The 10391-nt window shown below is 35.6% G+C and overlaps 1 long non-coding RNA gene across 1 annotated transcript; it reads right to left on the bottom strand.

The window, feature by feature from the left end:
- Positions 1 to 924: 924 nt before the first annotated feature.
- On the bottom strand, positions 925 to 10387 carry LOC120355709. Its single transcript, XR_005573753.1, has 5 exons — positions 10308 to 10387; positions 7768 to 7882; positions 6608 to 6702; positions 5579 to 5710; positions 925 to 990 (listed from the first exon to the last, which is right to left on the bottom strand). It is a non-coding gene; the product is annotated as an uncharacterized LOC120355709 (long non-coding RNA).
- Positions 10388 to 10391: the final 4 nt, after the last annotated feature.

Raw genomic sequence — 10391 nt, 5'->3', positions numbered from 1 at the left:
GAACAACTGAAGAAAAATCCCAAACTGAATATAAAAAACTGAAATAAAATCGGGGACAGTTTTGAAGAAATCAAAAGAAACAAACTAAACAAAACATCCCTTATCGACATATACTTCGATATTGAATTTGAACTGAAGGTTCGCCTCCAAAGCAACAGAAAATAAGAAACTGAAAAAATAAAGAGCAGGAAAAGTTCAAAACAATAAAAGGAAACAACTAAAGAAAAACTCCAAAGCAACTGAAAATAAAAACAAATTCAAAAGTACTGAGAAAAAACTTAGGGGGTGATGGTCGAGACATGCAATTACCAATTCCACACAAGTCGCCCAGGACCGATCTAACAGTTCAACAAGACATTAATTTCTTCATCAATAATTGGTGAAGAAAAGAATAAATAAGATTTAGGATTCAAATGGATTAAGATTGATCATTTTTCTCCAATTTTAGTGAATTAATAATATTATCAACTCACTGAAATAGAAGAAAATGATTCAGATCTGGAAAAAATTTAATTCAAAATAAAACTTCAAGAAATAAGAATTTAGAAAAAGAACTAGAATGAACTGTTAGAATCGGCCGAGAGCTGACTTTTACCTTGATTAAAGTTCTGCGTAGTCCGTCCATCCAGCTGCCTCCGCGATGCCTGAAAATACCCCACTAGGACACCCACCCCACAGGCATTTATTATTTACAGCAAAACATGCACAATATCAACAACACACCAACAAAATATAAATCAATTCAACGTCTTTTGAGAATGAAAGTAATTCGAGTCCTTTCACTATCTATCACTTCACATCAATAATTCACAGTTATGCACTTTTCAATGTTTGTAGTTTTCACTTTATATAAACTCTTACACTAGAGTGCCACTATTTTGTAAAAATATATCTTCTTTTCTGCGTCTTCTATCTTTTTTCTTCTTCCCACTGTTCCGTTTGAGCAGGCATCCTTTGGCGTTGTCTGTCTCTCTCTCTCTCCTCCATGTCCTATAAAAATACAAACTACCATTAAAATCATAACAAAATAGTAAGCCTTAGCCACTTTAGATAAATGGCGACATATGCGCTGAATTTATTTTGCGCATCTTCAGAAAATACATGGCCTCTTATGGGGAGCGTTTATTTTCGACAAACAGTACAACAGGGGACGTCTATCAACCAGCAGCAAAAGAGCCTTAGCATAAGGGCCAAGCCACATGAGGCATTTTAGAGACGAGTCGGCAGGGCAGGAAGCTCTCCGATTGGCTGATCATCTGATTCCCGAACGCCAACCCAATCGGAGAGCTTCCTTCAATGCCTAATCGTCTAAAAAATGCCTCATGTAGCTTGGCCTTAAGGTCCCAACTATACTGGCGACATATGCACTGAATTATTATTTTGTGCATCTTCATAAAATGCATGGCCTCTTATGGAGAGCATTCATTTCACTTTTATTTTATAGTTTTAGTTATTAGACAGGCCACTAACGGTAGGACAAGCATGTTTATCAGGCACACACACACACACACACACACATGTTCATCATGAATATTTTGTCTTCAGAGAGAGGCTTCCGAAATAAAATGAACAACCAATAACAATAAATAAACCACTGGAAAATTACAAATCACAATGATAGAAAAATAATTTAACCTCAAAAGAGCAGTGAGGAAAAAAAATAGGAGACACAAAAACCTAACCTCAAAATAATTTGCTGGAAGCCTTTTGCTGATGACACAATAATATATGACAACATATTTATCATGCATTTCCTACGGTTAGTGACCAGCCTAAGAGACAATGCGTCCGGCTAATGAGCTAAAAAAAATCCGGCTCGTCTCAGACGCACGCATAGTGGGGACCTTACATGTGGTAAGTTAATCACTATAAGATTCAATAATAAATATTTACTATTGAGAAAAAAAATTGGTAGCTCATATTTCTACATAGCCTACAAACAATTTGGCAACGGTACGGTGCTAGAAAAGGATAGTGCTATCTGCTTTATCTAATGACAGACAATGATAGCAAACCAATATTAATGAGATGCTGACTCTATAAGGTGAATGTGACTATAGCTGCAATATGCACCACTCCACTCTGCAGAGCATCTGTGCAGTCAATATAGTAACAATCACTTTCAGCTGTCGGCATTGGTTCAATGGAAAGCATTCATGCTATTTGCTGACAATTGCAAGTGAATCAACAGCAGACAGATCTATCATAAAAATGAGACACCAGTTTCGGTTGTTGCTACACCACAATTACTTTCAAACAATACATTTGCTGGAGATTGAAAATATGAAACGTAATAAGGATTATAGTGGAGTGGTGCTAATAAACTATTCTGTTTTCAACATTCATTCACTGTATCTACCGCAATATCACTTCAATATCATTATTTCAGAGTTTGGCCCATAGTACTTGAGCTGGATTCGCACATATCAGTATCAGTGAACGTGACCAGCACAGTGGACATATAAATCCCATGAATTGTGATGAGACTATTCACACGCAGCCCAGCGGAGCCAGTATAAATTTATGAGAATAATAATGTCACTGTACTGGACGCGTTCACTGATACTGTTATTTGGGAGTACTGCTTCTGTGCTCACTGTTATGCCAGCACCACACTCTCGCCAAGTCACTTGCCAAGCGGTGACATAGTAGTCATTCACACTGACCAAGTCACACTAGCCCTTGGACCAGTTATAGAATAGACACGGCCTATTGTATATTCATACTGAAAGTCGATGAAGCCAACATCTACTGCCATATCTCCAAATCGTGACGTCAGCATCAGATAGAAAACTTTTCTGTAGAGTTTGTTTACATTGTTTTCCATAGCAGATTGTGTCTATTCCAGTGGGAGCACAGCTGGAGTTGACCATTTTAATTAATAATAATTTACATCCTTCTGAAATAGACACAATCTGAAAGTTTTCTATCCGATGATGACGTCACGATTTGGAGATATGGCAGTAGATGTTGGCTTCAGAGGCTAGACTTCCCAGCGTGTCTATTCTATAACTGGTCTAAGCACTAGCCAAGCGGTGGCATGGTAGTCATCCACACTCTCACCAAGTCGCTTGCCAAAAGGCTCGCTGTATACATATTATACGGGCGTAGTGAAGCACTACCTCCGTAAACAAAGCCGTAGTGCATTCGTGTGACGTCAGCACAGGTAGGTCTTCTACACCAATAAAAAATCGTTGATTTCAGCTGATCTATATCAGCTAGTGTTTCTATTGGTGTAGTAGCCCTACCTGTGCTGACGTCACACGAATGCACTACGGCTTTGTTTACGGAGGTAGTGAGTGGAAGCGGTGGTATAGTAGCCATGCAGTCTGGCGCTCGTCGTCATTTGTAGGCACTCGGCAAGAGTGTGGAAGCCACATCGCTCAAGTTACAGTCACAGTTCAACAAGCATCAAGTAGTAGCATTGGTACAAGTATAGTGAGGTCCACGTTATAATGGCAGTGGACAAACATAAGAGAACAGCATTGCCTTCTATAGAGGATAGCTGATGCCGGTATATCTGATGTGCTATTAAAATAATAAGATCTAATATAATAAAGATTAAATTTTATTCGTCAAGAAAATATACTTTTCAATGATCGAATAATATTTTTATAAATAACATCGAATATTTTTTAATAAATTATATTTCTTCATTGTTATAAAACGATCTGGCAATATTGCGGAGCTAGAAAAGGACAGCGCTATGTGCTTGTGGAATGATAGACAAGGATAGCAACACCAACGTTAATCAAATACTGTCATTATAACGTGGACCTCACTAAAGAACAAGAACAACCACAACATGATATAGTATCAACACAATATGATACAGTATCACCACACATGATATAGTATCAAACCAATATGATACAGTATCATCTCAACTTGATACACATCATGATTTGATACATTCACTACGGTATCTGCTTTGTCGAATGATAGACAAGGATAGCAATACCAATCTTAATCAAAAACTGCCATTATAACGTGGACCTCACTATTTCACGTAGTACAAAGTGGGGCAGAGCCGATTGATGAGTGGGCGATCTTTGAAAACTTTATTTTTGAGGTGACCCCATAGAAAAAGATTGCATATTTATGCTTACATCGATTGAGCGTGCTGACCATAGTGTTTGAGAATGGCAACATCACCGTCAATGTCACCTCCCAGCGTTATGTGACAATGCTACAAACGTTTCTGCGCCCCAAATTGGAAGAACTTGCTAAGGAACATGACTTGGGAATAATATGGTTTTAGCAGGATGACGCTACAGCCCACACACGGCGCATTTCAATGAATGTGTTGAGACAAATGTTCACAGGGCGGCTAATCTCACTTAGGCTAGGCACACACCAGTTAGTCAAGACAAGACAACACATGATCAGACACGTTTAGTCACAATACTTCACATAGTTGCTTATGACGCAACTCACACTGATTAGTCATTGCAATAGGACATGTCTTCATAAGCAACTATGTGAAGTATTGTGTCTGAACGTGTCTGATCATGTCTTGTCTTGTCTTGACTAACTGGTGTGTGCCTAGCCTAAGGGTGGACTTGAGGTGGCCGGCACGCTCACCCGATTTAAGCTAAGCATATGAGATTTTTTTCTATGGGGTTACCTCAAAAATAAAGTTTTCAAAGATCGCCCACACACCTTGGAAGAACTAACGGAGCGAATCAGAGAAGAGATCCAGGCCTTACCAATCGCAGTGTGCCAAAATACATTTTAAAACTTCAAAAATACGCTACATCAGTGTATTGCTGCTGCTGATGGCCGCCATTCAACTGATATAATTTTCAAAAATTAACAATAAAAACTACATTTCAAACTGAATTGAATCCATTGAAGATTCATCTTCTAAATTGAACCGTTCATTACTTATAACTCTTCCAAACTCGTCAATCGGCTCTGCCTCATCCTGTATAAATAGCTGGTCTAGTCCATATTACATTGGGGCACCAGTGAGAAACCAGGTGTCCGAGTGTACACCAGTCGGAATCTAGAACCTGGTGACAGGACACCAAACGATCAGGTGCTTGGTAACCCACTGGTGTCCTGATGTAATATAGGTCTAAGGCTTGTATATTACATTAGGACACCAGTGGGTCGCCAGAGAACAACCATTGCAAAGCACCAGGATTGATGGCCGGGCTGGTGACCCTATAGTGAGGTCCACGTTATAATGACATTAGAGAAAGATCGGCGAACAGCGTTGCCGATTCTCTGCCTTGCCGCTACCTTCTATAGAGGATAACTGATACTTGTATATTTTATTATCTAATGTAATATGAACTGTTCATTCTTGTTAAAAATGATAAATTATATTTTATTCGTCAAGAAAAATATATTATTAATGATTAAATAAAAAATGTTCATAATTGAGATCGAATATTTTGTAAATTATATTTCTACCTTGTTGAAAACGTCTGGCAACGGATGCTAGTAAAGATAGCACCATCTGCTTTGTCGGATGATAGACAAGGATAGCAGCACCAATGTTGATCAAATACTGTCATTATAACGTGGACCTCACTATAGTAGAATTGCTAATAATATTGTCGACACTGACCTGATAATGCAGCGTCCGCTCCATCTCATCTCTCACTCTAGCAACACCAACCAAATGACAATCCTCCTCCATGCAACCGCTCAGAACTCACTTCGCTCGCTGTGCTCTTCTCCTCTCCTCTCACTCTGCTCACTGCAAACAAAAATCAGCCACGTTATGATCCAGTCAAGTAATTAACATCTCAATTAAATTCAAGATGAGAACAATCATAATAGTCAACTACACATTGTGATCAATCTTCGTATCTTTATAAGTATTCAAGTTTTGAATTGACAATTTTTTTTTAAACTTCGTTATTATAATTTATATTCAATGAATAAATAAAAAATATAGTAGCATTGAAGTGGCTTGACAATGTTTTGTATATCATTGAATAAATAAATAAATTGATTGATATATATTGTCAGTAAATGACACATGCATCACACAGGTCGGCCTATTGTCTGCACGCTGCCAAGTTAGACGAATCGTACTGTACAGTTTCTACTGCACAATAATGCTATAATATGAATGAATTATCTTCAAGACATAGAAGAACCAATTATCACGTAGCAATCATATACAAACATCAGGTCATAATATTAAAAGAGTAGTTATACATCAATAATTAATACATCATACCGATCAATTTTATCGGCTTTATATTCAATTTAAAACCAATCCTTGAAATTTTTAATTGTAAGTAATTTTTCAAAAATGGTAAGCCATACTGTTATCGTTCTAGTCCAGGTCTAATTATATTTACATCAAAATTAAAATGACTTCAAAGTTGAAACATCTTGAGAAAAATAAAATATGAGTGTTGAAAAAGTACTTCTTTCAATTTTCAACTTGATAAAAATTATCAGGTACGATTTTAAATTTCTATGTAGATAGTACAACATAATTATTGAAGTCTACAGACATCGAACTGTTTATTCAAACATTAAATAATAAAAATAAGTCTTATATGGAAATTTAGGAGTAAAATTTTCAATCAATTTTGTACAAACAATATTTTAAAAATATAAATAAAATGCACTAGCCTACCTGATTGGAACTAGTCTGGAGCTTTGTCCCTCAGTGGTGAGATGGTGGGGGGGGGGGTCTGAAGGCTGGACCACCTTATCAACTACTCGTTCAACCTGAAAACATATACCAACACATTGGAAATGAATTACTGAGTCACAAATCAAGACAAGACTGCATTCTTCATCAACTCAGAATGTTTGTATTTGAAACTGGGAAAAAATTTAAAGTTCAGAGACAGAATAGAGGTTTTCTACTATATTTCTCCACATTGAACATGTTGTTATCAATAAGTGAATAATAGAAAAAAGTAAATTCGTATGGCTTTTGTTGGTGGGCAGTCCCCCCTTGCGGGAAGGTCCCACCGCCTGAACAATTTAATTTGAGCCGTCAATGGGCCTTACGACTGTCATACTTCAGCCGGGACCGTCCCGGGTTATTATTAGTGAATAATAAGTTGTTATTGACATAAAATCATAACATGACAGTTACATAAACCTTGGGCATAAACAGAAATTTGGACTATATTTTTCGAATACAAATACTAATGGCTGTACCTGTTTTTCTTTCATATGTATGTTTGTAATTAAATTAAATTAATGAATAAACACCATCAAAATGTTAAATATTATTCAACGACAGAAAGCATGGATATTATATATCTCACTAGTGACATGATTATATCGTAATCTTGTATTCAATCAATCCTGTATTGCAGAAGAACCGGTTAAATTTAAATCGTGATATTAATTTCACGAGAACCAATCAGAGAACCAGTCTATTTTTCGAAAAAACCTTCTCTGAATGGTTCTGATGAAATTAATCACGACTAAATATTTAACCGGCTTATGAGCAACCGGGTCTAAGAATTACACAACTTCTAGAAAAGTACCACAGGCTGAACAAAGTATTGAATACAAGCGCACATCTACAGTAAACATTGATTAAAAGCCGGAAATCCTGAGCTTATTGAAAATTTCAAATTCAATCGAATAAAATTGAATTCAGCCCGTTTGGACAAAAATCTGTTGAATTTTAATGTTGATTCTACTTGAACCAATCAGACAAGTCTTTTCTTCAAAGAAGCCTTTTCCAATTGTTTTTTTGTGGCATTTAAATGCTTGTTAAAATTCAACATACTTTAGTGCAACCGGGCCACAGAGGCATGTGACAAGACTCACCTGTCATGCCCTACTTGGAGGCTTCGGGCGATGACAGAAGGGTGGAGTGACGTCACGATGCCCGCCCAGCTCACATCAGCATCCAGGCATCCACCTCCTCCAATCTCATTCATACCTACAACAAATAATAAAATGCATTGAAATTTATAGAACTTTTTTTCAATTATGTAGGAGTTTTACAACATCTATTGTATTCAATAAATTCTATAAAACCTACTATCATGATTAATATAAATACGAGTTTATGACATGAGATAGAAATACAAGGGGGCTAAATTTCATGTAAATTAATCCGATTATCTTATTCAGTCTGTTCTTCTTGCTGAGGTGATGCCCACATGACCACCAGGCTTGTGCGTGGGTAATGAGACGGATAATGATAAGAGATGAGTCGACCTACAGCTCAAGGTGGGCTCCGAACCACTGGGAAGCGATTCAATAATATTTAGAGGAGTCAGCTCTTCCAGTAATCATACTTACAACGGGAGTAGCAGACGCATGGATCTTATCCTATCGAGAAATTGTCCAACTTCAACACACAATCTCAAGGTTCAATTCCTAAGCGACGACGATGTAGCCGCGCTGTATTAACGACTGTACTCTATTACTATATTTTATTGTACTCTATACATGTCGACTACGGCCTACAATAATATAAAGTAATAGACTACAACTGTTACTACAGCCTAGAGTCGTCGCTTAGGAATTGGACCATGACTATCATTTTAATAGTAAGTACTAGCGAGTCAAAGAGACTTCCCTCTGGCATTAGGGCTGTGGAACAGTCTGAAAATAACGTTTTACTGGTAATATTTTCAAGTTTGTCGATTTGGATATCTTGTTATAAACATTAAAAAAGTTTTATCTGATGATTGTGTTATGAGCGTCTAAAGTTTAAATTTTAAAACAGATAATTTTGTAAGAGATAAATTTATGAAAATGTTTACATTCCTCACAGTATTGTTGAATAAAAAAATGAAAACTTCTATAAAAATATCAATTTTTGAGTTACTCAATTTTAAAAAAAAAATGTCTCATATAAAGCAATTTAGATCAATCTTTTGAAAAAGGTTTTCATCAACAATACCATAAAGAATGTACCATCAAAATCTTAACGTATCTGAAATAATCAGTTCAAAATTCAAACTTGAAGCGCTCATATCACAAAAACTAATCATCAGAAAAAAATTCCAGAACATGTTTTTTTTTAATTTTGATAACTTGATGGAATACAGATCGAAAAACATTGAAAAATATAACCAATAAAATGTTGTTTCTTTTATTATGTTACAAAGCCTCAAGTTGGAGCCGTAATCAAATAGTAGAAGTGGAAGTCTCCTAGTAATAAATTTCAAACCCATTATCATACCCATCCGATTATTAAAACTGTATACTTATAGTTAGCCTACCTATCACTCCCCTTTGAGAAGTTACTTTCAGTTTCATATTCTAATAACTGATTATAGTATTTAGACTCAAGGATATAGGACTGTATTTACAAGAACCCTGAAAGCTGGAGGAATATCTTAGTGTATGTACTAGTCATAATATTTTCAAATAGTAGTAAGCCTAGTATTAAAGTAATTATAAATGTTACTACTATTTATTTCAGTCAAGTCAGAATGAATAGAATCTGAGATCTTCAATTATTAATGTTAGTGTCAGACTTCAATATTATTAGTAGAAATAAAGGCATGAATTATTACTACTTATATATTGATCAACCGAAAACCAAGAATGTACTAATAAAATCCGAAAATCATGTAAATGTATCAAACTTAAACATGAAGCTGCTACTTTAATAATAAACTATAAAACTCGTAGCCTTTATTGAGAGCGCGCTTGTTCAAGCTAATGCTCGGTTAACCTCAAAATAAACAAAAACCTCTACACAGATTGTGAACCATTCCATCTTAAGTTCAATCTTCTTGAAATTCGAAAAAAGAAAATTAAATAAGCCTACAATTAACATTAATAGGGCTCACAGTTTTCCTTAGAAGCGTTTCACTTGTGAGCAGAGAACAAAAAATATCAAACAATTACTCACCATAAGCTCAAGAACTATTTACTAAAACTTTATGAAACAGCCCAAAACAAACCGTATTAACTTTAATTGAGCACCATTTTTCAAGAAAAGAAGCCTACAAATAAATAATAATAAAGCCGATAATGCATAGCCTATCACTCATTACTATCAAGCAATGCCTTATCGAAATATACCTAGTATTATTGCAAATCAACAGAATATAAACTGCTATTAACTAATAAGATATAATCAAATCAATTTATATCACCAAGACTTTGAATATTCTTCAATATTTATCTAAATCTTCAATAATAATATCGAAAATAAGCACCCGCCAATAACCTCAAATAATATCACAATTTCATCGCATCCAAACGATTATATAGCCAGAATTATTAAAACACGCGGAGAATTGATGCTCTAAAAACTGAACAAAAAATAATAACTGATAATAATAGCTGAAGTGAATAATAAACGTACAAAATTCAAATGATTGAGCTAAGACTTTACGAACCTGACAGAAATTTTTGAAGCTCAACTCACGGCTTGATATACAAACACATTCACACAGCAAAATATAGTTCCAAGTTTATTGAAT

Source organism: Nilaparvata lugens, unplaced genomic scaffold, assembly GCF_014356525.2.
Source record: "Nilaparvata lugens isolate BPH unplaced genomic scaffold, ASM1435652v1 scaffold4363, whole genome shotgun sequence".
Lineage (NCBI taxonomy): Eukaryota > Metazoa > Arthropoda > Insecta > Hemiptera > Delphacidae > Nilaparvata > Nilaparvata lugens.
The sequence above is the reverse complement of the archived record's forward strand: the minus strand, read 5'-3'. Positions and strand labels throughout refer to the sequence as shown.